The sequence below is a fragment of the Phasianus colchicus genome, chromosome 27 (genome assembly GCF_987193195.1).
Source record: "Phasianus colchicus chromosome 27, bPhaCol1.hap1.1, whole genome shotgun sequence".
NCBI classification, from domain to species: domain Eukaryota; kingdom Metazoa; phylum Chordata; class Aves; order Galliformes; family Phasianidae; genus Phasianus; species Phasianus colchicus.
The window spans coordinates 3,750,654-3,775,882 of record NC_143462.1 but is presented as its reverse complement, the minus strand read 5'-3'; the positions used below and the strand labels follow the sequence as shown (position 1 = coordinate 3,775,882).

The following is a 25,229-nucleotide window of genomic DNA, read 5'->3' as shown; positions in this document are numbered from 1 at the left end:
AATCAATAGGAGCCATGGAGAGAGGCTGTTGGGAAAGCTGCCCTCTTGTTAAGTTTTCATATTAATTTTGCATTGCAAAATTGATTCAGATAATCATCTGAGGTTTTGTGCTTATCTGAAACTCCAAGCCTTCCTACGGAGGCAGCATTGTTAGCAGCATTCAGCACACACTAAGGGCTGTCAGGTTCATGTATTCAGATTCCACCAATACTGGCTGAGAATTGCCCCACGCAGGAAGGAAACCTGAGGTCAGCGGCTCATTCAGCTCTTAAATTCTTAATGGCATTTTTCAAAGTGGGACAGTTTTACCCTTGGATCTTAGGAATGAAATAGGAAAATACCACTGGAATGTACCGCGCTGCTGTCCTGCTTGCTGTGTCCTTGGTGAAGTCAATGGAAGCTCACGTGCAGCTGGGTATCTCATTCTCTAACATCAAAAAAATTATTGCTTCTTTTAAAAGAGCAGATATACTGGAATAATCAGAAGTCTTTCCTGTATTTATGATTTGTTTTGCTTATCGTAAGCATGCTGCAGACAAATACTGAATGGACTCTACTGCAGAGTTCAAAGAATGGACCTTTTTCTCTGGTTGCAGGCCAAATGTGCCACTATTAATCCTAAGCCCCAGAAGGGCTGAGCAGAGGGCAGAGATCAGTCATCTCATTCAAACAGAACATTCTTTCCCTCAATGGCCTTTGAGTCTGCCCCATCCTTCTCATTTTGTCCTTTGGCTACAAAAGGATCACAAATGATTTGGATCAGATACGCTTTTGGATGCACATAAAGTAATCATTCCTGAAAACAATCTCCCCGTGATTAAAGATCCGCTACAGCTAAAAATATTTAAAGCAGGAATCATCCCAAATAATAGACTTGGCAACATGCACCAGAGATGACAGGAATTGCTGGCACTGTGCAGAAAACAAACATCAAAAGACAAAATAGCATCAGACGCTGAAGCACCGGATTGTTTTTTCTTCCTTTTTGCTCTCTGCCATTTTGCCAAGGTTGTTTGTGCATCTTTGTGTAATTCCAGCTAATCGCATAAATTCTTCCATTCAAGATGCTCTTTGAAATCTCCCTGGGATGGCACCTACACTTGTGTGTCCCTCATTCCGCTCCCGTTCTGAACCTCCCTCTTGGTTCCAAATGAAAAGCAGTATTCAGTAGCAAACTATCAGGGGTGTTTCTTTTTGCAGCTTTCATTCCACTTCATTTGCTTTCTTTTTTCCCCTGAAGAAGTCTTTGGGAAGCAGCACCGCTTGCTTCCTCCTCCCTCCCTCCTCCCTTTCCTATAAGGGAACTCTCTCAAGACATCTCCTTGTTAGCTGGCGTGTCACCCTGCTGCCCTGTATTGATAACTCAGCCAATAAGCAGTTCTGATGGACACAATCCGGAAGCTCCTCTAACGAAGGGCTGCACACAGAGCAATTACCTGGACATCTCCCCAAGGGTGCAGCCATCACGGTGGAAGAGCTGGCAGTACTGTGCTCTCAGGGAAGCCATGGCACTTGGCAGGGCCAGGCTGTGTCACAGCTACCTACTTTGCATGGGGGCTTCAAATTATCAGTGTGCCACTGCCTGGTGCTCTGCACTCGGGCATAGAAATAGGGAACAGAACCCACAGAGCTGTGGGAGGAGAATGAAGGCCATGGAAAATGTCTCAGGGCTGATGTGCAGCACTGCTCTGTGCTGGCAGCCCGATCCAAGAGCTGTTGGCAGCTCCGTGTGCCTCAAGGAGACTCAGAGGGGGCTGACAAGATGTGGATGAGGCCGCAGTGCTGATCAGACAAGTTTTTGTGGTATCAGAACTGTGCTCGGTCTGCCGGTGTCAGAACCCACGGGATCCAAAAAGAACAGGGCTGGTGTAAGGCAGAGCCATCCAGGTTTGTGGGGCTGTGTCCTTTCTGCCCCAGGGAGTCCACCTCCTTGTGTGGCTGTGGATACGCACATCCTCACCTCTTGTCATTGGATCTAAGATACGTGGCAGGAACGGAGAGGCCAAACCCATCTTCACTGATTTTGTTCCTTTAAGCCTTACATGCAAGTGAACCTCAAGGAAAAAAAAAAAAAAAGATATTCCAATTACACTTGCATACAGTGCTACCTCTTAGGAGCCTTTTCAATTAAAGGGTCGTAACAAGAGCCTAGCTGGGAAACGTTAAGAGGTGCATGACTGACTACAGCATGTTTGGCAGGATCTGAGAAAAACCCTTTGGAGACTGGAGAAACAGAAGTGAAATCAATTGCATCAAAGCAAGCATGGAAAGGGAGAATGACAGGACGTATGAAGGGTGAGGAAATGACCTTGCTGAGAGCTAAGCAGACTGAAAGATAATAGTACTGCAGGACTGCACTCCCAGGAGCATTGAGTCTGAGCGTAAAGGGATCAATTCATAAAGCTGGATGCAAACATGAAATGCAAAGAGATGCTTTGCAGGCTGCTAAACATCAGGTCCTGTGGACATTGCATGCAGAGGATCAAAGTCAGGGCAACATTTACATTTGCACAAATATCTCCAAGAAAAGAATTCTGCCCAGTCTGCTTTGAAGTCTGCTGGAGCCCAGGGGAGATTTTCGAGTGGCAATTCTGTGGGAGATGAGGCTGAAGCCATCCCTGAGATGGACACGGTGCAAGCTGTCCCTGGTTCTCTAATGGCACATCAAAGCTGAGAGAGCATCTGCAGCTGTGCAGCCAGTCCATCAAGCAGTGTCAGCTGCTCCTCTGCACACCTGTGCATCCAATTAAGTGAGACCTGTGCAGCCAACCCATATGGATATCTGGTAGGGTTTTTTTTTTTCAAGGTCAGAGGATAATGACCCCTGAAGTTTAAAGATCTTCAACACAGCAGCACAGCAACCCTGCCAAACCTGCTGTCAGTTTGAAGGCTTGTTAGCAGACCTCTCTGCTTTATCTCGCTGTGATTAGCAAGCTCCAGTCTCCTACACCATGGGAAAGGAGTAAGAGCCAGCAAGGTTTAGATTTCACCTTGCTCATATGAAAGCAAAACACATTTTTACTTCATTTACTTGGTTGTTTGGAGCTTTTCCTTTTGTTTTGTTTTCTAGAGGGAATAAGTGTTCTGGTCTAGAATCTCATGCTTATTATTGTCAATGCATTCAGGAAGTATCTGGTTACTTCTACTGGATATTTTTTTAAACTTCATTGGTATTTGGGCAAACACTCTCATGTACACAATTGTATAGGGATCTCATTATTAAGCAAGTATGATAAATATTTGTGTGTATAGGAGCGTTGTCTCTAGATACAGCCATGCAAACACAACCAGACATCAGTGCATCACCAAGAGCACACAGACACACCTGCATGAAGGCATGTAGATACAACCACTGCCCCATGCAGTGCCTGATTGCTTTATGGGCATCTTATGGACATGTGGGGGAATCTCAATCTGATAGCCATGCCTGTGAGCACACAAGGATGCAGATGTGGTGGTTTTATTTGCACAGCACTCATCTGATGCAGTCTCAGGCATGCAGATTCTGCAAGTGAAAGGTTCAAAACCTGCTTTCGGCAGGAAAAAAAAGCTGGCTCATATTCATGCAGCTAATCTCTCTAATTACAACGCGTCTGGTCAAATGCATAACATTAGCATAAATTATTACCAGATGCAAAATTAAGAATTAGAGGTGGAAAAATCCACCCTAGCCTAATTCTGGGTTCAGATATTGCCTTCAGTCTGAGTTTGGCTCTGCATTCTGTGCTTACCATCTGACTACCAGCATCAAGACATCATGCACATGATAGCTATGGACCTGCCATTGCTTCTACCCTGTGATAGGCTACTTCAGCACTGCAGCAGTTCCTCCCCCCTCCCCAGTTTTACTATTCATATTAAATCTTCATCAATGCAGCAGATAAGTCTGCTACACAGAAAACCGGGGGAGAAAAGTTGTGGCCAAAGCGCATTTTGTTCCAGGACCCAAAGGTGGAGCTATTGCATCTACTGATAAGTGCTCTGCTCCTCGGCAAACATTTCTTTTATCGAAGAAGAAGAATCTTAAGTTGCCTGTGGATTAAAATGGTGTATTGTTCAGCTCCACAAGCCGTATTTAAGTCTGACACCGGCACGTGTGCCTTTGCCATCAGTGTGTCGATGCAACCCTGCTGCTGTGCTCAGAGGTGCTGCTGGCTGTGCGTCCCCACCCGGCAGCCCACGGGAGCTCTTAGCACAACGCAAAGCACAAAGACCAGCCCTCCAGAGCCTGAGTACCACTGGGCACAGCAGAACCAGCAGCTGCACTGCTTCGCAAAGCCCTTTTCCATGTGTCTGTAACATCAGCTGCACGTACTACAGCACATCCCGGCACCAAAGCTTTTGAACAGGAGGAAGCAAATGACATAGCATGGTGCAAAGAGCACGGAGAGGCTGTGGCTGTGGGAAGCACAAGGGCTGCAGGAGGAGAGCATGGCTGGGATGCTGCAGGAAATGCAGCCCAGGCAACAGTGCAGCTGAGCAGAGCTGGGTTTCCCAGCAAGGCACAGACAGGGCAGCCCATGGGCACAGAGTGCTTGGCAGGACTCAGCCAACAGTACACCAAAAGAATGATTCAAATACCAGCAGAGGTTGGAAATGCCAACAGGATGATGCCATTTAGGGAGTGCAGGATTCATTCAGCTGGTGTTAATGGATGATTTCTGTCTGGTAGTTAAAAGAATGGACCCAAGGTGAAGCTCTGTGCTGCTGTACCCTGTGAGGATGGCTGCTGCTGTTCCTGAGCAGGGCAAATGATCAGAAATGATAGGAGTTAAAGCTTTGAAGCCTACGTAAAAATAAAGACTAAATAGAACTGTGAAAAGCAAAGAGAAAAAAAAAAAATCTATGTGTTATCTTCTCCAAAAGAAAATGCTATTAATTATTTTTTAAATCATCCACTTGCGCGGTGACGCCCACAAGAAATGAGTTGACTAAGTCATCTCTACTCATTTGTTCCATGAATTTGCCTGATGAATGAATGAATTGCTTGTCTTTGTGAAGGAAGGAGAAAACACTGAAGCTGGAGTACGGAAGCATGAAACAAAAGGAGAGTGTAGGATGAAAGGTGGAAAAACCTGGTGGATTTTACGCATTGAGATAAGTACAATGAGTAGCAAAGAAAGCAGGCTATCAGCCTTGCCTCCCATTTCAAATACCTGATGTAAATTCCAAGGTCTGCCAGAGTTGGCCAGCTTTTGCTAATTGCAGTTTTGGGGGCAGATATAACCCTGAATTTTAAGAAAATAAGTGCAACAGAAAACCTTCCCCCATTCACTGAGTGAGAGCTGAAGTTCTGCCTGCTGAGCTCTCACGGAGCCCTCAATTGAAATAGTTACAAAAATTGGCTACAATAGTCATTTTGTCCTTTAAACTGATGATTCTAATAACATAATTCAGGATAGTACGGATGAAAAAAGATGGGCACGGAAGTAAATGATATCTATTTCTGGGCTGGTTCTCTTGCGAGAAGAAATACAAAATGACAGGCAAGATGCTGCTGATCAGCAGATAGATGTCCACTCAGCCTGACCACACAATTCCTCTCTTACATTTTTCCACGTTTATCGATAATTCTACACAACAGCTACTGAAATAGAAATGCAGTAAGTTCCAGTAGGAAAGTTATTCCTAGCTTAGTATGCGGGAAGACCATCAATATAAGCATCTGAAGAGCAAATATGGCACACCATTGTGTATTGGCCCCTTCCAACCACAGCCTTTGAATATTTTATGATTCCTTTGGTTCCATCTTTGCCTTCTCATCTCTTGATTGAAGCAACAGCCGATCATCAGTAAAACATCCCTTAGCAACTTCATAAGGCAGAAATGCCTGCAAACACATCTCTATTCTCAGCATCCTTCCTAATGAATGTGGAAAGCTCTCTCTTCAGAGCTGTAAGTGTGTGAGATTGATAAAGATTCTATTTACTTTTTTCCCTTATAAGAACTTAATGAGACAAAATTGGTAGCTCGTAATCAGGCGTTGGCCTTTTCATCTCTCTGGGTTTTATTTACAAAAGCTTATTAGAGCAAAGCACACTAAGTGATATGCACTGATAACAGGAGTATTGCTTAACGATCCCTAGCAGGCAGCACAAAGCACAGAAAATTAAATGGAAAAGGTGATTGAGGGAATGTTACTTCATGTAAACAGAACCCTTCCCACCACCAGGAGCTCCAATTCTGGAAGCTGCCCCAGCTCATGATGTGCAGTGCTGCCCATTGCTGCTCATTGACCCCTTGAGTTCAAGCAGGGTCTGGCTCTGCACCTCGTTTTCCTTAACACATTTTCAGTATTAAAAAGAATGGGATCAACCAGTGTTCACAGATAGAAGCTTCTCTCCATCTACATTTTTTTTTTTTCTCTGTAAATGGGAATAATGGCACTCAACTCTTCTACACTCGGCAAGAGCTTGAGCAATCTTTTAAAAGCAAATGAAGAACAGGAAGTGAAAGTGAAGGGATAAAGGAGTTCTGCAGGGAGAAAATCCATCACTTGCTTCCAACAGAAACTGTTGCTCCTCTGCATACACTGCCAGTGTTGCTTACAAATAGAGCAATGCAGTTGCTCCCTTTCCCTCTCTAATTTGCTGCTCTGGTTTCATCGTGATAAATAGAAACACCATGCTTGCACAGGGAAAGGGAAGAAGTTACCGTATCATAGGAAGCAATCACAAAACAAGCACTCACAGTAATTAAAGTGCTTCCAGCCCCTTTCTCTGCTCCTTTTCAGCACTGCACTGATGGGTGTTTGGTGCAGCAGAAGCGAAGGGAGCAGCAAGATGTTCTCACAGCAATCCGCTCATAGGAGAAGGGGAGACACACAAAGCCTGAAGTCAAACATTACGGCTTGGGTGCCAGAACTCCTCCTTGAAAACAAATACTTGACCAAGGATGAGCTCTCCAGGCAGTTGCCCAGGGGGCTGTTTTGATAAAGGCTTGCTGACTTGCTCGCATGCCATCTGAAGGGCTCTGTAATCTATGCAGATGTTTCTCCAGCACTGTAGCTGTGCTCCAGCTGTGCAGAAACTTGCACCTTGCTCTACTTTTTCCATCTGAAATGAAGTTTTTTGCATTAGAGGCACAGGGTTGTGCTGGCTTGAATAAAGAACAGTGATCTAAAACGAATAAGCACTTTGATCCTAGGTGAATCAGACGAGAGTAACATCCGTCTTGCTCAGCTGGGGTGACAGGGAGCTTCAATGACACACGCACGATCCCACATCAAGTGGGATGGAAATTGCCTTCCAATGTATTGTCCTTATACCAGTATATTAGTTACAAGGCCAACACTTTCATTTGCTTATTCTTTGTATTCAAATTCTTCAGGCTAGGGACTGCCTTTTCTGCCTTTGTGCAATGGGGATTTGATCTCAGCTGTGTCCCTGAAACAAGCAAGCTGAAGGAGCTCAAGATAGGCTCACTGGATCAGAATTCTGTATGTGCAAAGGCAACGTTGGGGCATCTGCTCCAATTCCACTGCTGCATATAACTGATTGCCAAGTCTGGATGCAAAAATAGATCCTAGCAGGCTGAGGTTAGCCTACATTCTCATAGACCACACTTTGTAGCTCAGTTCATGCCTGACCCCACCTCAAAGCATGTGGTTGGTGGAAATATGGGTCTTTGGCGTTGTGCCCGTTCCCCATTGACAGACACACAGCTCAAGTGCTCTCAATTTGCATCTGTCATTATCTTTTGTGTGCTCCAAGGTTTAATGTGCAATAAATGTAAATGGGTGATGTATATTCTCCATTTTATTTAGCTCTCATTTCTCTTGGCATTGTACACAGTTATGCCTCACAAAAGCTGCTTTCTGGTCTACCAGAAAGACCCCTGAGTGGACATTAGTCGCCATCATTACTGGATATTTCCTTCTGAAAAATATCAAGCCCACTCAAGTCAATTTCTAATTATTAATGAGATCATCAGCTCACTTCACTCCCTGCTCTAACTTAGCTTTCAGCAGCTTTGCCTTATGATACATCTGACAGTTCAGCAGAAACTGAGCTGAACAATCAGGACCATGGCCTGACCTGGTCAAAGCACACAGAGGTGGACTGTTCTCAGGTAGATTCCATCCACCAATAGAGAGCAGTGCTTCTCTATAGTCTCAGTTTTTACCTTAATTAAGACAAACATCCTTTGTCTATGCAATAAGTAACAGAATGTTCTGTTCCTGCCTAAATTCCCCGCCGGTGCTTGAAATCCTTCCTTTCATCTTCTAAATATTCAAGGATGAAGGGGTAATATACAAAAAAACACAGCTTGCTTTGAAGCTGTTCAGACTAAAGACCTATAATTCAGGTAATGGTGATGGCCACAGACTAGCTCTTCAACAGATAATTTATGCCACTCTGCAAGGAGGTTTCACACCCCTTCTCCCAATATATTTTCCCATATGCAAAAGCCCTCCTGTACTTCCATGCACCCAGCTGGCTCTCAGTGCAGCAATGGCAGTGCCATGCGAGGGGCTGCTTCAGGAGAAAAGCTGCCTGCTGACTTGTTCTGCAGCCTTCCAGCCCTCACTGAACACACACACACCAGGGGCAGCCATGAGGGGTCTCAGGTTGATCAAGTGTGTACAGGCACTGCTTTGTTAGCTCCGCTTGATGCAACAGGGAAGATCTTTATTAAATGTGCTGAAAGACTCCAGGCTCACAACCAGCCCCTTTTCCCAGACCCTACTTGCACAAGCACATCCAACACAGCCCCCTGCAGCCTTGCTGTCTTCCTCCAAGTCCCTCCACCCAAATGCAAACATGAAAGTCAGAAGACTGCAGGCACGAGCTGCACTTGCCTCCCATAACAACTGCAGGATGGATGCATCTTCATTCATGTCTGGTGAGATTTTTTTCAGTGCCAATGTGATTTGGGGAAAAAATCACTCAATCTTCACTGCATTTCAGATTTCACCTGTGAAATGGGGATAATAACCCTGCCTTTCTGTTCCCCCTACGTATGCATTATGCTTTTAGCATGTCATTGCAGCAGGCAAGAAGCTAGCTCTCAGGTTATAGAAAAGATTCACATTCAAAAATAGCTACAATAGTTTAAATTATTCCTCTCACCAAAAATCACTCTCCTTTAAAACTCCACTGGTAAGCAGAAGACATGAACTCTTTTCATATGCTTTAGTACAGAATTTTGCTTCATATTGGCTGCTGCAGGAGGTACTAAGTTAGGGAGAGCCACACTGCTTTGGAGCATTTCTACCTGCTGGGACACTGGTGGTGATAAAGGCAAAGCAGTGACGTTTGGAACCCATTTTGACAATGAACATCTCATGGTCTTATCCTTGTTTTTGGAGCATTTGGCACTACTCAGTGTCTTAAATACAAGGCCTTTGCTGTACCTCTGAAATAGCAGTGCGTGCAGTGCATAAAGGGTATCCAAAGGGTATCCAAAGGGTATCCAAAGCACCAGCAGCACTTCAGCCCTTGGCACCAAGTGAAATCATGTTATAACACCACGAACAGTCTGGCTGTCAGTGACCAACTAGTGCCTCCAGCTTGAAATGATGCCTACCATACAGACCAGGGAGAGTTCAGAAAGCTCAGTGAGGAAATTGGACTGGAAAGCACCTCCAAAATCTATAAGTGCCCATAAAGCTGTGGACTGCATCCACCTTTGAGGGGCAGCTGTAAGGTTCTGAGGTTGGCAGACAGCCCTGCTGTGCAGCAGCTCAGCATGGGGACATTCTGGGCAGGGACATCACAGAACCTTGCTGCTGCAAAACCCTGCCAGCCACGAGGCAGCTGTGTGCTGTGATAGCTGTTTATCACACTAATCACCATCTCACTGACTCACTGCTCCCCACATCTGTCTGCAGAATCCAGCTGTTGCTCCGTGTGTTGGGCTTTGAATATTATTTGGGGGAGAGAGCACGAGGCAAGAGTCCAGACAGATTCAGCAGCAGCCTGTCCCTGATCAGTGTGATAACAGAGTCTGAGAGTTCATCATTCTAGATACCAATTTAAGAATTTGATAGCTAGATTTTTATCAGTGCTGATAACAATGAGTAATTTTGGATTTAATACTTTCATGACAGATACCAATATGTCTATCCCCACCATTACTACTACAGCTAATAGCAACGCAGTACATTTTTACCATCTATTTCAGTATCAAACTGCCTGACTATGCCTATAAGTCACTTTGGGATGCCTGGTCCCTCCTAGGGAAAGTTGCCACTGACCTATTGCAAGAAATGATGTTTAATTTTTGCAGTTATGACCCCAAAAGGGGCAAATGAACATTGCTCCTTCACTGTGTCCTTATGCTGTCAGATCTGGAGTGCAGAGGACAGATTTGAGTGGAAAACCATCACCACCCCACATGGGGCTGCGTTGCTTTGGTCCCTATTCCCTTTGCAGTGACTGCAATCTGGCTGCACAGATCTGCCTGCTGGGTGCTTGCCTCACTTCCAGCTGTACCACTTAAATCCTCCTCTGCTCCTCAGCAGCAGCACAGAGGAAGTCATCCCTTCCTTGGACCTCCTGAGAGCAGGCAGTCTGCTTGCAGTTACAGTCAGGAAGCTACATTAATCTTCCTGTGCAGCAAAAAGATGTGCTGTGCTGGTCATTCCTTGGGAGGGCAACTGACTGTTGGCTCCCGTTCCTTTTAATGCCTTCTGGCTTTCATCAACAAGCAAGTTTACTCCAGATTTAGGAAAGTGTAAGCGGTAGCAAAGCCAAAGTGAGTGACAGTGTATTAAAGCCTGGGAGCAGGAAGCAATGACAGTCAGCAGCTCTGGTTTCCATGGGCAGCATTGCCATGCTGACTCCTATCACCATGGATTCAGCTGGCATTCATCACCTCCTGCCTGCATAGGAGGAGCTGCCAAACACAAGACTTCTGGACATGAGCTTGGCTGCAGCTCTGTGCAGGCGTGACTCGCTGCTCTGCAAACTGCTGCAGGGCAGAACGGAAAGGGCACCGGTTCCTGTGGGCTCCTGGCCACAAAAACACACCAAAAATGAAATAAATATCAGCCTTGGCAAAGCCACAGACGGCTCTGATCATAATAATGGGACGCTGATGGTCTCCAACTGCGAGCCACATTTGCTTAGAGAGAAGAACACAACGTGCGTGGTATTCGGATTTATTTACAGTTTATGACCTCAGGACTCCTCAGCATGGATTCTGTGCAGCCATCCTGCAAAAGCTGCTCAGCCTCCATCCAGTGTCCTCGTGCTGAGGCCATGCATTGTGTCATGCATGAGGCACAGAGGTCAGCTCCCCATCTGACTCACTCTTATGTCAGAACTGTGACACTGGAAACAGTTATCGTGGAAATAAAAGCCGTTTTAAGTTTCTTTGTAAATTACTTATTTTATGGATCTTACCATAAAACTACCAAATAGTTTAATCATATACTTAAAAGGCCAGAACAAGCTAATAAAAAGGGAGCATATTGTGAAGATGGGTAAAACAACGCCAGCAATCTGCAGTTTAAAAGCTACAGCAGTAAAAAGACTTGAAACATCACATTTATGGGGCAGGTTCACCATGGGTACAAATTACACACTTCTGTTGGAGATCTCAGTGCTACGCTGCGTAGAAACAGAGGAAAGTTCACCCATGGAGAGATTCTGGTGCTCCCACAGATGCAAGCAAACAACAGTAGATGCAATGAAAGAAAGGTTAAAAAGAGTTTGACTAATATTGCTCATGCTTCAGAAGTTGGGAGCAAAGGGGAAACGAGTCATCACTAAGGTCATGTGTTTATGCCAAAGCTTATCTTGCATCACTTTTGTGATTTTTTTTTAAGCAGATCAATCACTTACCAATCTCTCTCCCTCCTGTGATGCTTTGTGCTACTGCTCAGTCGTGGCACTGCTCTCCTGGTGTGCACTTGGTTTGCACAATGGCAGCATTCTTAGTGAAGTTTCACTCCCAGTTCTCTGTGTCAGACGTCTTATTCCTCAGTCTCCTTACAGATCTTTAAAACATCGACCATTCTTGCAAATGTTTGGGTCTGGAGTTAAATAAAAACCATACAAACATCTCATGAATATTAGGACCAAATAAATTCATTTCGCATTTCATGCGTTTCATCTTTGATCGTGGTATTTCTGCTATAAGGGTATTCAAATTAAATCAAAGCAGAGAAGAGATAAAAGCTCACTGACTTTACTTGATCCAACCATCCAGGGAAAAAGTACGTACTACTGCATCTGGGTTACTGGTGGAAGAAAAGAGGGCACGAAGTAAAAGAAGGCTCTGCAGGACTACATGGGTGTAATTCATCCCTGTGCAACAGTCCAGTGCAACACATGCATCACTTTGGTCCCACTTAAGACTTGTTTCAGTGCTGAGGATGATGCCTCAGGGAACAACTCTGACTGTGCACAAAGTCAAATGCAAGCAGCAGGGGAAAGAACTTGGTTGATTATTTTCACTAGAACATTTTTTGGTTCGACCAGGCTGAAATGCACAGGAGCACGGAGTCACCTCCAAAACCAGGCTCTGAATGACTCTACAAGCAATGGGGGAAGAGAAGAATGCAGCTGCATGCTCACTATGCCAAATCACAGCTCTAAAGCACAGAATGCATTTAAAACCTGCTCTCAGGGCAGGTCCAAAAATACTCGCTGCCATTATACAGGCAATAGCTTAAAGTGACACAGGAAAATCATGCCAAATTCATGGAGAAGTCACAAAGCAACAAAACCTTCTGCAAATCACTCACCCATCGCCAAAATCAAAGCATTAAACTCCTTTCAAACCTATCAGAAATTTGAAGAGCAGTTATTCTGGTTGCTCTTACAGTTAAGGAGATGGGTAAGGACAAGAATACCCAACATGGCACACCTCAAGGACAAGCTGTGAGCAATTCCTGCAGTTGGTGACCTCTTCTCCCCTCCCATAGGGCTGACCAGGGATGGCCACGCTTGGCAGCTCCCCTCCCACCCCAGGGCCATGGCAGCTGCTGCTATGGGACGAGGAGGCAAGCAAAAAAAAATTATATAGTCAGCCTTGCTAAATTAGTTTACCTAAAATTGTATGTGTGAGTGATTTTAATCAAAATCTAATTTCCCCTCTTTTTAGAGTAACTGAAATGAGATTTTTCTAATTTACTTTTCGCGGTTCAAGTTTCTCATAATTCTTCTATGGTAGTGACAGCACCGTGAAAAGCGTCTGCTGCTACAAAGCATTAAAAAAATTAGATTTTCAAATTGATGTGCTAAATTAAAAATGTTTAATGTTTCTCATCAAAGGCACAGGAGTATGCGTAGGGCCTGCAGTACAGTTAGAGGCACAAGACTTTTTTCATCTGTTTCTTTAATTCACATCCCAAGGCAACTCTGCTGTGAAAATTAACAAGCTGCGAGCAAAGAAAGTGTTGTAAAATAGGTGTCTTCAGAGAAGCTACCTTTTAATTTCTTCCCCTCCCTGTTGCTGGGCTGACCTCAAGGACGTCATAATAAAAATAGAGGCTGTGTTCTGCTTCTTGCTAACTTGAGATGGAGTTTTACCGGATTCTTTCAGGGCAGCTGAGCCTCCAGGCAGTTTTAATTCTCTGGGCTTGACTTGCTAATTCCCACGTTTTAGGAAATCACATTATTTCTGTAAATTGAATAAAATTATTATTGCATTCAAGTCTGGGATTCTGACCTCGGTGGCTGCTGGTGAAGCAGCTCAAAGTTGAGAAGGGAATATCTGAGTTGCTTCTGCCTTACACATGTTTCCAAAGCTTCTGAAGTGGTAAACGCTAAGAGGAAACATCTTAGGTATTGCAGACTGCTCAGCTTGGCTGCTGCTGTCGTGCAACACAAGAGACTTGGAAGCACAGAGCAAGCTTGCAGCTGACCCTATGGATTTGTGCTTGGGTCTCCTGCTGAGCAGAGCCAATTTAAAGAGGAAATGAAGATTCTCAGTGAAATGACTCCACGTATATGGCTCATAACTTACCACACTGCTGGAAAGCATGCTTTCCTTCCAAGCTAAGCAAATCAGCCCAATGCCAGCAATGCCTACTGGCCCTTCATTCAACCACAGCTTTTATGCAAGCACAGCGCTCATTACAAACAAAACGAAAGGCACACTTGCTCTATTTGCATAAATATAATTGCTTTGATGTTTAAATGCTTTTTCTTCTGCTTAGGTAAGGCACAAACAAAGCTGCCTGAAGAGAAATACACAGTTACAACGCTGTGTATTTCTCAAGCTCTGACCACCTAAGAATGAGTGAAACAGCTTTCTTGTTTCTTGTCATCCTCAAATACCTGGCAACTTGGTAAAGAAACAGAGGAGTCAGATACTGTGTGTAGTCAATGAGACCACTGTGCCATGGTCTGTCTGTCCACTGAGGGAGGCAGCTTCCTTACTGCCTTTACAGGAACTGAAGAATATCAGCTTAAGAACTTCTTCCAATAAATTCAGAGCCAGTTCTCAGGAGCTGTTTGCAGGGCAGAGGCATTCCTGAAGCCCTGTCTGCCTTGAAGCATGCCTGTTTTGCAGAGAGAGCCTGCAGAACAGTGGATAGCACAGCAACATGCAGGAGGGCTGCACTAGAAAGAAGAAAGCAAGGAGATCAAGCAGAGTATCGCTCTTTATCTCTGCAAGAGCAGAGATTTTGCAAAGAAAAAACAAAGCGTGGCTCCTCCTAGGAAGCAGGCTGTACCCTATGCTGGAAAACTGCTCCTTTGCCTCCACATCTTCCCTAGGAAGCCATCCATAGCCCCATAACTAGTGACCTTTGAACCCTGGGCACACTGTGTATGCTTGGGCTCTCTGCCCTATGGGACTCACCAGCTGTGCCCAAAGCTGTGTGCCTGCTCACAGCTGGACCTCCATCACTCAACCATCCACCTCTCCCCCCACTTCTGCTGGACTACTGGGGAACTACCTTTGCTTGGGGGATGAAATACAAAGGAGAAAGCTATGTTAAGCATTTATCATCAATTCCTAGAATCGTCCGTGAATAAAATGTTAGACTAGCAAGTTAATAGTTCATTCAAATAACACAATTCCTATCTAAAAAAGGCAGTTCCTTAATTTAAACTCCCTAAGCTCTCAATTCCAAGTTCTGTGCAAACCCAAGGCAGCTCAGCACAGCTTATCTGATTCAGAGAGAGGGAGGGAAGGAAATACATGCATACACACACTCTTTATGCCATTCACAATCTGCATATGGCATATCCTCCTGCTGGTAATAATTCTAATCTACTCATGTAAAACCTCCTGAAATAGTGTTATCCTTCAGCAGGATGAGATAAAAATAAGACATGCCAGACACACGTTTCACACAGCAGCAGTACAGATTCACACCCATTGATGTGGAAATCTAAAAGTTTGATGCCACAGGGAAACGTTGGCTGGACCAGGACATCACCTGCTACCTTCTTTCCATTGATCACAAAGACAGCCAACCCTCAGTGTCAACGTGGGGGGCACTTTGAGTGCTAATGGTTTCAGAATAAGCATCAATGGTCGCATTCAAAACAGCACCTGAAGATAATTTGAAAGGTGTAGTAGCAGAAAATTAAACCCTGTAAGATACTGTCTGACAAATTAAAAGACATAATTGATTATATTAGCTCATTTTCAAAATTAAGTGCTGCTAATTGCCAGAGACAGTATTTATTTGATACAGCCACTGTATCTAACCAGCTGATCTAAGTTTTCATTATTGACAGGCAACTGAGCCAACGTTGTCAAATGCTTGTTCTTTGTTTTGCCCATGATTTGCCTCCTGGATACATAGAACAGCCATGAGGTGGTCTCTGACCTTCCTAAAACCTTCCTAAAAAAGTTTTCATTTGCAACAGAAGAAATTTCTGTGTGTTGAGATGTCAAAGGCTTAAACATGCCTTAACACTTTTGCAAGTTCACACGAGGGCACTGATTTGGAATGCAGGCCTATGTTGTGATGGACAACTGCATGCACAGTCCTCATAAACCACCCTTGCACAGCTCTAAACTGACACTGCCTGCAAAGAAAGCTGGAGTCAGGCCATCCCAGTCCTACATTTTTACCCCCCGAGTATTTGAGGAAGAAATTCTTTCAGTTTGGGTGCAAATTGCTTTGTCTGACCTGATAGTTTGATCAGTTTTGCAACACCAGGCCCTGAAACGTGGGACCAACAGGAATAGGTTGAGCTTCAGCTTGTGCAGGTCTCCCTCAGCCCAAAGACATATGGAACTTCTCCATGCACTGCACATCTGTGCCGACACTGATAATGTTTCCAACTGCTGAATTCACTAATTAATATCTTGGACTAGACTCATTATGTGTTCAGTGTACATTAGGGTTCCCATGAAAGTCTGGGAAAGAAAGAAAAGAGACTCTCTAGAGGACAATCTGCAGCCAGGAGGGCATTATCTGCTCCCATAGAGCATCTCCCTAGTGAAAAAGAATCTGTTGCCTTTTGTGGCCAAACCAGGAGTGTCCCAAACAAAAGGAAATCAATTGTTGACATATGAGAAGAAATATGGATTAAGTTTATAACGGTGTTTAGAACACCGGGGGATGAATTAGCCTAATTGGTGTATTAGTCTCAGTTACACAGAGTAATCACTGCAGGCTGTCTCTGTTTTCATTAGAAATTTAATTAAGTTTATCAATGTTTGGCTTCTCTGGCCTCGTTTTCCACCACCTTCACATGCTCTCCTTCCTTTAATCAATAATTTTAGTGTGGTGGGATGGGATGGTATATTGTTTTATTTCAGACAAACAATTACCAATTGTTTTCTCTTGACACAAGTCTGTCTTCTCGTACTTCAAAGCAGGTGAGGTCAAGGATATATTTGCTGCTTCTGCTGCCAACACAGCGCTCACTGAAGGGACATCAAGATTCCAAGCTCTAGCACTTCATCCTAAAGACATACCTATGCTGACCATGCCCATTTCCATGAGCACAGAGATGGAGTTGGCTCTGAGTTCTGCCTGTGGTGTTGCTCCTCACACATTTCTTACTGTGATGTACCACCAGCAGCAGCTCAAACTCAACTCCCCCACCCTATTCTATCAATAGTTAAGATCTGAAGACCAGTTTTTAACCAGTAGAGGTTGGTGGCTGTAAAATAAGGCTCACAGATGGTCAAATGGAACAAGCCATGCCATTCTCCAATGCAAAGCAACAGAGATGCATCTTCCAGTGCACTGGCACACAACTTCCCTTGTTAACTCATCTCTTAGTGAGCATCGTCTCACTTTACCACCACAGCTTGAAATAGAAAACATACTTGACATTGCTTAACATTTGTCATTAGAGCAAGAGGTTGCAACAGTGGCTGCATGCCTCCTGCATTGTCTAAATTAATCCACTGAGGGATATTGAATCACTTAATCATGGTGGAAACTTACTGCCTTGGAAAGGCACGCTTTCCCTTCATTAGATTTAATATATTTCTCATTATACAAATCTGCCAGTGCAACAATAAGTCTTGTTCATAAATCAGTTTGCCCTTTTGCTTCGCAGTCTCAAAAAACTTTCATCAAACAAGACATAAAAGGGACCTGTAAGATGGGAGGTCAGAGCAGCCTTAACCAGATATTAATATCTATTCATTAAGTTTATTTTAATACCACGTTTTAATAGCTTCTGTGAAATAATTATGGGTCCTTCCTTTCTCTCCCCCTTTGTGTTGGTATTTTTATACTTCAAAAAATAAAAGGGAAGAAATGAATAATTACATTATTGGTTTTTACTGTTTGTTTCATAATAGAATCTGGAAAGGCCAAAAAGGTGTTCAGCCTCCTTGTGTTTGGTGCTGCAGATTGGAGCTTGGCTGCTGACCATTCTAATCTCATTTCTTAACATTTTTATGAAAGTTTTTTTGGGAGAATTTCCCTGTAAATAATTGTATTTCTGCACAACATCATTTGGCAGTTGCCAATGGTACTTCTGTTCACACATGTATAAGGAGATGGCTGCATTTGCTCATAGGTTTTCCAGTACTTTGTTTCATGACATCATATCAGTTATTCTACACCATCTGGGACCAAGACTTTATGAATTGAAGCACAGCTGCACCCTAAAATATAGAAGTGGTTTCTATAATAGGCTCCTTAATTCTTTGTTGGTGAACCAGACAATTTCTCAATTAAAACAAGATTTAAGAAACTCGAATTCTTCAGAACCTACTGCCACAATTCCAAGTGTTTCTTTCTGAGATGTTTCTTCTACTTTTTAACCATTCTTAATGCTTAGCTGCATGAGCTACTCGTGTCACAGCCTGCTGAGATGCCATCCCCCTTACCTATTTCACATTCTATGTTTCCTGGGGAAAAAAATCATCCCTTTATTTATCTCAGCCTTTCTCTGTTATGCATGGACAAGTTATGGGCTGCTTCCATCTTCATGAGTCATTTATCTCTAGATTTACTGCCCAACTCCATCTATCCTGTGGCCTGTAGGCAGATGGGCTCACAGTGCAGTTTTTCAGAGGAGCCTCAGTGGAGCTGTACACAAGCTGCCCTTCTCTCTACCCCAACTTTAGAAAGTCACATCTGCAACAGCTCCTTTCAGCACACAGATGCCACAACTACTGCAAGACACTCCCTGAGCTTCATTCACATCATCAGGGCTGAACACATCAGAAAGACCTCTTGGCTTTGTTAGTACACAAGATGCATGCGTAGGAATCTGCAAGGGGAAAGACTTTTCAGTACAGCAGCAGCAGTTATTGCTCATCCATTGCTTCCTATTTTTCCTTCTTTATCACTTCCTACAGAAGAATACTTACATTCTAATGCTTGTGGAAGTGCCTTGCACATCCACATGCTTGAGATACCTGAAGCCTTTCACTTTCTGCCATTATATCAATTACACAGTATTACTCTATACATTTGACATATGCTTTCAATCTTCCACTTTCTTCTTCCTCAGGTTCTTGTTTCTCCATTTATGAGTATTTGCCCCAATTTTCCCCACACATCTGCTCAACAGCTGCAATTCCTCACTCTCAGATGCACTTCAGCTCAAGCTGGTAATTACAGACAGGGAAAAAAATATCTAGTGCATCATCTTTTTACATCTCCCTAACAGTCCAAAGGTGGCCCATTACACTTCAATAAAGGAAAATGTTTAGGATAACCTCCATCTTCTATTTTCTGTCCTTAATTTCAAGGCTTTAGTGCTGACAGCTGTGTGTGTAAGACTTAAGGTCTATTCGACCATCTTGATGCTTAATGCTCCATGTCAGAGATTTCTTTGAAAGTTCATTATTGGCTTTAAGAAAAAAAAAATGCTTTAAAAAGTGTTCCAAGATGCACATTCCTAGCTCTTGAAAAGCTCTGCAGTTGTTCTGCAGTATGTGCCACTACTCTTTTTACTAAAAGGACCTCAGAAGAGCCCAAGGTAGTTCTTCCTTTTCACACCAGTTATATTCTCATCTCTTCACTTTCCAGGCTTTAAATTACTTTTCCTACACATTTCAAACACATTCTTCCTCCCCCCACCCCTTCTTTTCTTTAATCCCTGGATGATACCTCCTATTGGGGGGTACCAAAGGATAACTAAATGGCAGCAGACGAGTAAAAACTCGATGACCTGTGTGTTTTAACAGGGGCACAAAGCCTGGAAATGGTTTGCAGTGCACTGGGGGAGGGGGGGAACATGGGGAGGAGCTGAGCTGCAGTTTTGACCAGAAGTCAGAAGCCATATTCTGCTGTCAAAGGCATTGTTAGGGAAGTTAGCACAAAGCAATAGAACAGCGGGAGTAGAAAAAAAAAAATCTCCCTTGCTCAGAAGGTTTTGTACACTTTAAGTGACAGTTTGAAATGTTACACTGAAAATGCTTGACTGAATCTTGCATTATCTTTTTTTACTGTGGTTGCGATAAAAAAAAAAGGCTGGTGAGCAGAACATCCCAATGATCCTAACATTACAGTTACTGGATCACAAATTTAAGGCTTGCACTTCTAATTAAAAACAATTAGAGATAGCACACGGTAAATATGCAGTATGTTATCACTCACGGTCTCTTCTAGGACTACTTAGAGCAATTCTACACCAGACGGAAAGCACGTGCTGTAGTGCCTTGTACACCTCTCCCTTTGTAACCATAAAACAGTACGACTTGTATCCTCATTAGGGACCTCATATGCTCCACTCACAGTAAAAACAATGGGAAAAAAAAAACACATGAAGACTTCTCAGGAAAATAACAGCTAGGTTTACACGAGAGACAAGCAGAAAAACAGCATTAGTAAAAGAGCAGTTTCTGATGAAGGATGCACTGTGGAAGTTTGGCTTCCCTGTAACACCTGAGCCCCACTAAGAAGAGCCAAACACCTCCAAGCAGCCGTGCCAATGGCACAGTGTACCTCAGTGTCAGCACCTGGATGAAAGTGAACAAGCCTTCTCACCCCAGCAACGCCTCAAGAAGGCACTGCAAAGCCACTCACCATCACACGCCATGCTTTGATGAACAGGTATCCCCAAAGCATCAGGTGACTCTTCCTAAGACATCAAAACTCACATGGCAGAGATGCATACAGTTACTTTACAATTTTAACATTGATGACGACTCCAGGGGTGCTTAAGAGCTGAGCTGCTTCTCTCAGGAACACTGGACAGTGGTGAATAATTGATGTTTGTGGCTCATTTTTGATGCCCTACCACTACAGTTATATTTGTCCTTCCAAAGTGCGGTGGACATTCAGTAATCTATTGACTTGCCTTTATTTTTTTTTTTTCCCCATAAACGTCCTGCCCACTGGATGCATAATTTAACTCCATACATAAACTGTGAGCTGTTTGCTTTAGCAACAGCTGCAATTTAAGTGTAACCTCAGCAGAAAGCCGTTCTGTGCTGTCTCCCTGTAAAGTGCAGTTCAGCCTGGGTCTGCAATCTTCCTCTCTGCCATTCTAACCAGGGAGCTCATTTGCTCAATAATCATCGCAGAGCGTCACCACAACGCAGTGTTCCTTCATGCTGAGGGTTGGAGTGGGGTAACAACAGCAGAGAGAGCAAAATGATGCATCAGAGGGACCTTGAAGGGCTGAGGGCTCCCCAGTACTTGAAGGGAGCATATAAACAGGAGGGAGAATGGCTGTTCACAAGGGTGGATAGCGATAGGATAAGGGGGAATGGTTTTTAAAGTGACACAGGGAAGGTTTAGGTTGAACATTAGGAGAAAGTTTTTCAACCAGAGGGTGGTGATGCACTGGAACAGGTTGCTCAAGGAGGTTGTGGATGCCCCATCCTTAGAAGGGTTCAAGGCCAGGCTGGATGTGGCTCTAGGGAGCCTGGTCTGATGGCTGGTGATCCTGCACATAGCAGGGGGTTAGAACAAGATGAACACTATGGTCCTTTGCCACCCAGGCCATTCTGTGATTCTCTGTGCCCTTTGGCTCTTGCTGGAGAACAGAGCACACAGCTCAGGCTCTGCAGCACACCTGTGTAGAGCCACCATCTCCACTGCTGGAAACATCTGAGTACAACACCACTATAACACTACATAATCAATCAATATATGCTATAACTAAGAAACACACAAGAGAGTAGGGCTAAGCAGATTATTACACCAAAAAAAAAAAATAGAGGACTTACCCTTATCCTAGGCTCACTGGAAAACTCCAAAAGGAGGGACTTCCAGAAAGAGATCCTTTGGTAGACAGCTCTTAAATGGGTCTAGGAGAGGTGCAGCCAAGCTCCACCCTTCCAGCAGCACAGCTGAATTGCCTTCACCTGTGCTCCCAGGGCTGACTCATTGCTCACCTCAGGTCATCAATCAGAGGTTCAGGCTGTGATTCAGCAGTTCCCATGCAGGCAGGAAGAAGCAGGCATGCCTCATTGTAGCACCGAATGCACGAGGACTGCTCCATCTGTAGTGCAAACCAGCTCATATGCATCCCTTGCATTGCACATGCAAAGGTTTTCCTGCATAGCATAGGTATTCAGTTCTTTGTCCTGAAATCAGCACAGCATTGAGGAGGGGGTGAGGTGTGTGGGGCGGGGGGGAGGGGTGAGGGGGCTGAGCCCCATCTGTGGGGGGGGAGGGGGAAAGAGCAGCTTGAAGGAAGAGCTTTGTAAGTTTGAGGATGGCTGAGGTGGGGTTTTCTGAGAGGGAATGTGCATAATTAAGTAAAATTTTCCTGTTTTTTTTTTTTTTTAAACTATTTTTTAAGTGCAAAAGATAGTTCTAGCACTGTAGTGAGAGCCTATGTAAGTGCTGCTGTAGGGCATGGAAATGGAAGCAGGATTGAGGTCTGTGCACCTGGTGCAGTTGGATTCCTTAATGGAGTTACACAGCTTTGCTAAGGATGAGTAATTTGAGCACTCCAACTGAAACGAAGGAAGAAGTGAAGCAGATTGGCAGCCATTTTGTGTGTGAGGTGAAGGGTGGTGGTGCTGGGGCCTGTGCTCACTGTAAGAGCAGCTCTGCACCAAAACCAAGGGCTGTGGAGCCAGGATCTTTGCTGGCTCTGAGATCACCTCTTGCTTGAGCATTGGAGCAGCTGAATCCTGTTAGATGGGGATTTAGGACCAGGTTGTGTTTTGGCTGAGGTGCTACATAGTGCTGCTCTGGGGCATCCTTGCCTTTGAGGCACTCTGAGGGATAAGTCATGCTCATGTTTCTTATTTCATTCCTTCCAAGGAAGGGAATAATCTTTCTTTCCTAACAGAAGCTTTGCCCTAAACCTGAATTAAAATTTCTATCCCTGAGTCCTGTTGGCAGTTTTTCAGCAGCAGAGCTGTGCAGGCCATTGTAAAAAGGGGAGAGGGAAGAAAACCCCTCAGAACAACCTTCAAAATCCACCATCCATACAAAGGTTATGCAACTCAAAGGCTGTGCAGCAGGGATTGGGAGTTACTCAAATGTCTAAGCTGACTATTGAAAAGCTTGTTGTGCCAAAGACTGCAGGAAGATGCTACCTTTTCCTAGCATCCTGGGAATAGCAAAGATTGTAAGAGCTCATTTCTCTATCTGATATTTCCTGACCTTTGCAGCCTGCTCTATATGAACAGAAAAGATCAAGCTAAAGACGTGGAAGAGCTCTCAGATGAGCAGGTTATTTAGTCTAAAAATCCTGTCACATCTGAGCTTTATCTCATGCTTTAATATAGCTCTAAGCTTGACTTTGTCGCTCTGGTTTTACCTGTCTTTTCTGTTTTGTTAGTTCTAATTGACCTAGAGCCTATAGCAGTGCTTGAAATGGGAAAGAGTGTTTGATTATTGCTGGGTTTTGCCACTTCAGCCTATGGAGAAGTGATCTAAAGCAGAAAATCTGTGGTAGAGGTGGTTGGGCTTTCATCATTGTGGAAATCAGTTAAAGGGGGGGAGGTAATCTGAAATGGGAACACCCAAATATTTGAAAAGTGAAGGGGGGCTCGAATGTAACTGCTGTGTGCATTATTTTAATCTGCAATTTCCTTCCTGCTTTTTAGTTCGGTTGAAAGTAGGAGTGAAATTCAAAGGCATCATAAGGAAAAATCCATGTCTTTCTTTGAGTAAATGGCAATACTGTGACTTCAATGAGGGCGTTCCGTATAGTAATGTAGAAGTATAGCTGATATTTCAATATTTGTGTAATATTTCAAAACTGTTTGCAGATGGTTCTTCAGAACACAATGTCAGAATGGAAATGTTTTGTCAAGGCAAAGTTGGCTATTCCTTTAATGCTTGGCTCTGCCCAGGCCACTCTTCACACAGCTGAAATGCTTTGGTGTGTGATGCCTTCTTTCAGCTGTTTCTTGTCACCATAGCATTGCCCATGGAGCAGATGGGTAAAGAGCTGTGGCTCCCTGCAGCTCCTTAGCTTCACCTAATGCCCAGCTCCAGCACTGTTTATCAGTGTCAAAACTTTCATTGTTGCAACTTCATTGCTATCAGAAGTTTATGCGGAGTTCATCCATTGCTGCTCCTTCTACCATCTTCTCCCATCCAGGTGCATAACTTCTGTTAGCAGAACGTTATTGCTTCCAGACGTGGTGCACTAACCACACTTCCCTGCTTCTCATGGGCCTCTGCCAGCAGTGGGTGCCTCACATTTGGACTCCATCATTGTCTCCATCCTGCCAAGAGCCTGAACTGTGCTTTGTGTAACACAGGGCTGCAACCCCTTGTTGGAGAGGAGGAAAGCTGTTACACAGGAGGTCTCCTGTTGACCCGTTAATAGAAATATTGCCTTCAATTGCTTTTAAGTGACACGCTCTGTTAAGCTGAGATTTTTTTTTTCCTGTTTCCTCTTAGCCAGTATATCACTTTGCTCTTTCCTTCTGCAATGAGCTTTGACTTCTCCTGTCATTACAACCAGTTTGCTCCTTCCAGGCTTGGCCAGGAAAGGCAGTGAGGGTGGTGGGGGTTCCAGCTGTGCAGCCAAGGCTGTGCGAGGGATTTGTCATTGTTAGAGACAGTTTTATATTTCCTTAATGCAGTTAGCTGTTCGGATGCTGGTGGGGCCATTTGTCTTATTTAGTAAGGCTTTAGTTCTGGGCACGTAACATAGATTCACTGCTAGGGTGACGCTTATGGGTGTTTCATGCTTTTCACCATAGGTTTTGTAGCTGACTAGTTAGGATTTAATGCTATCAATGTCAATAATCGTAAAACTAACAGGACTGATAACTTTTGGCTTCTTCAAGCAGCGTGATGGCTAGCAACTGCATCTCCTATCCTTGTAGGCATTAGAATAATGATAGTACATGAATATTTTATTTCATTGTTATCGGTACTGAATAACAGTAAACAGCAAAAGATGTAATACTTGAGGCGAGGAAAAAAGGAATGTCTTGTGTTAGCTGCTGGCACAGAACAAAGGGTCTAATTCTGACTCTTGCAGTGCTGAAATTGCATCAGCATCTCAGTTCTATACTGCTCAAATCTCCCTAAATTACCTAAATCACACTATACTTGAAATAGCCTGGTAAGGTATTGTGATGATGTGGGACCAAAAATTGCTGAAAAATTTAATAATATCGTGTTTAAGAGTGAGGTTTGCCACCTGAAGGATCGTCTCCATTATTGAAACGTTAAACTGCTTCCAAGATAATTTACTTAAACTCCATTTTTATAACTATGTGCAGCTTATGGCTAGAGGTAAAACAAGGGGATGTTAAAACCTGCCTTTTTTATTTAAAGCCCAATGTTAATTACAAATCCTTAAGGTTGCTAGGAAACCCTATCTTAAATGGATACACAAGTAATCAGGCTAGATGCTGATATTAGAGATGCTGAGGAGATTGTCTTAGTCCTCCTTTCCTGAGCATGATGGGAGATTGATTTATATGGAGCCATGTCAGTTCAGGATTTAGAAAAGTCATTCCTCTTC

General features: G+C 43.9%; 1 long non-coding RNA gene across 2 annotated transcripts in view; it reads right to left on the bottom strand.

Moving 5' to 3' along the window:
* The window catches only part of LOC149914817 (uncharacterized), a 37,491-nt gene extending 15,904 nt beyond the window's left edge, over window positions 1-21,587 (bottom strand). The window contains exons 1-3 of one of the 2 annotated variants that reach the window (XR_016460227.1): window positions 21,508-21,586; window positions 11,790-11,980; window positions 815-2,054 (exon numbers count right to left, since the gene is read on the bottom strand). This is a non-coding gene — a long non-coding RNA (uncharacterized LOC149914817). Of the gene's footprint in view, window positions 1-814; window positions 2,055-11,789; window positions 11,981-21,507 lie in introns of those variants that run through there. The other variant, XR_016460228.1, reaches the window with a different exon arrangement.
* Between the last annotated feature and the right edge of the window lie 3,642 nt (window positions 21,588-25,229).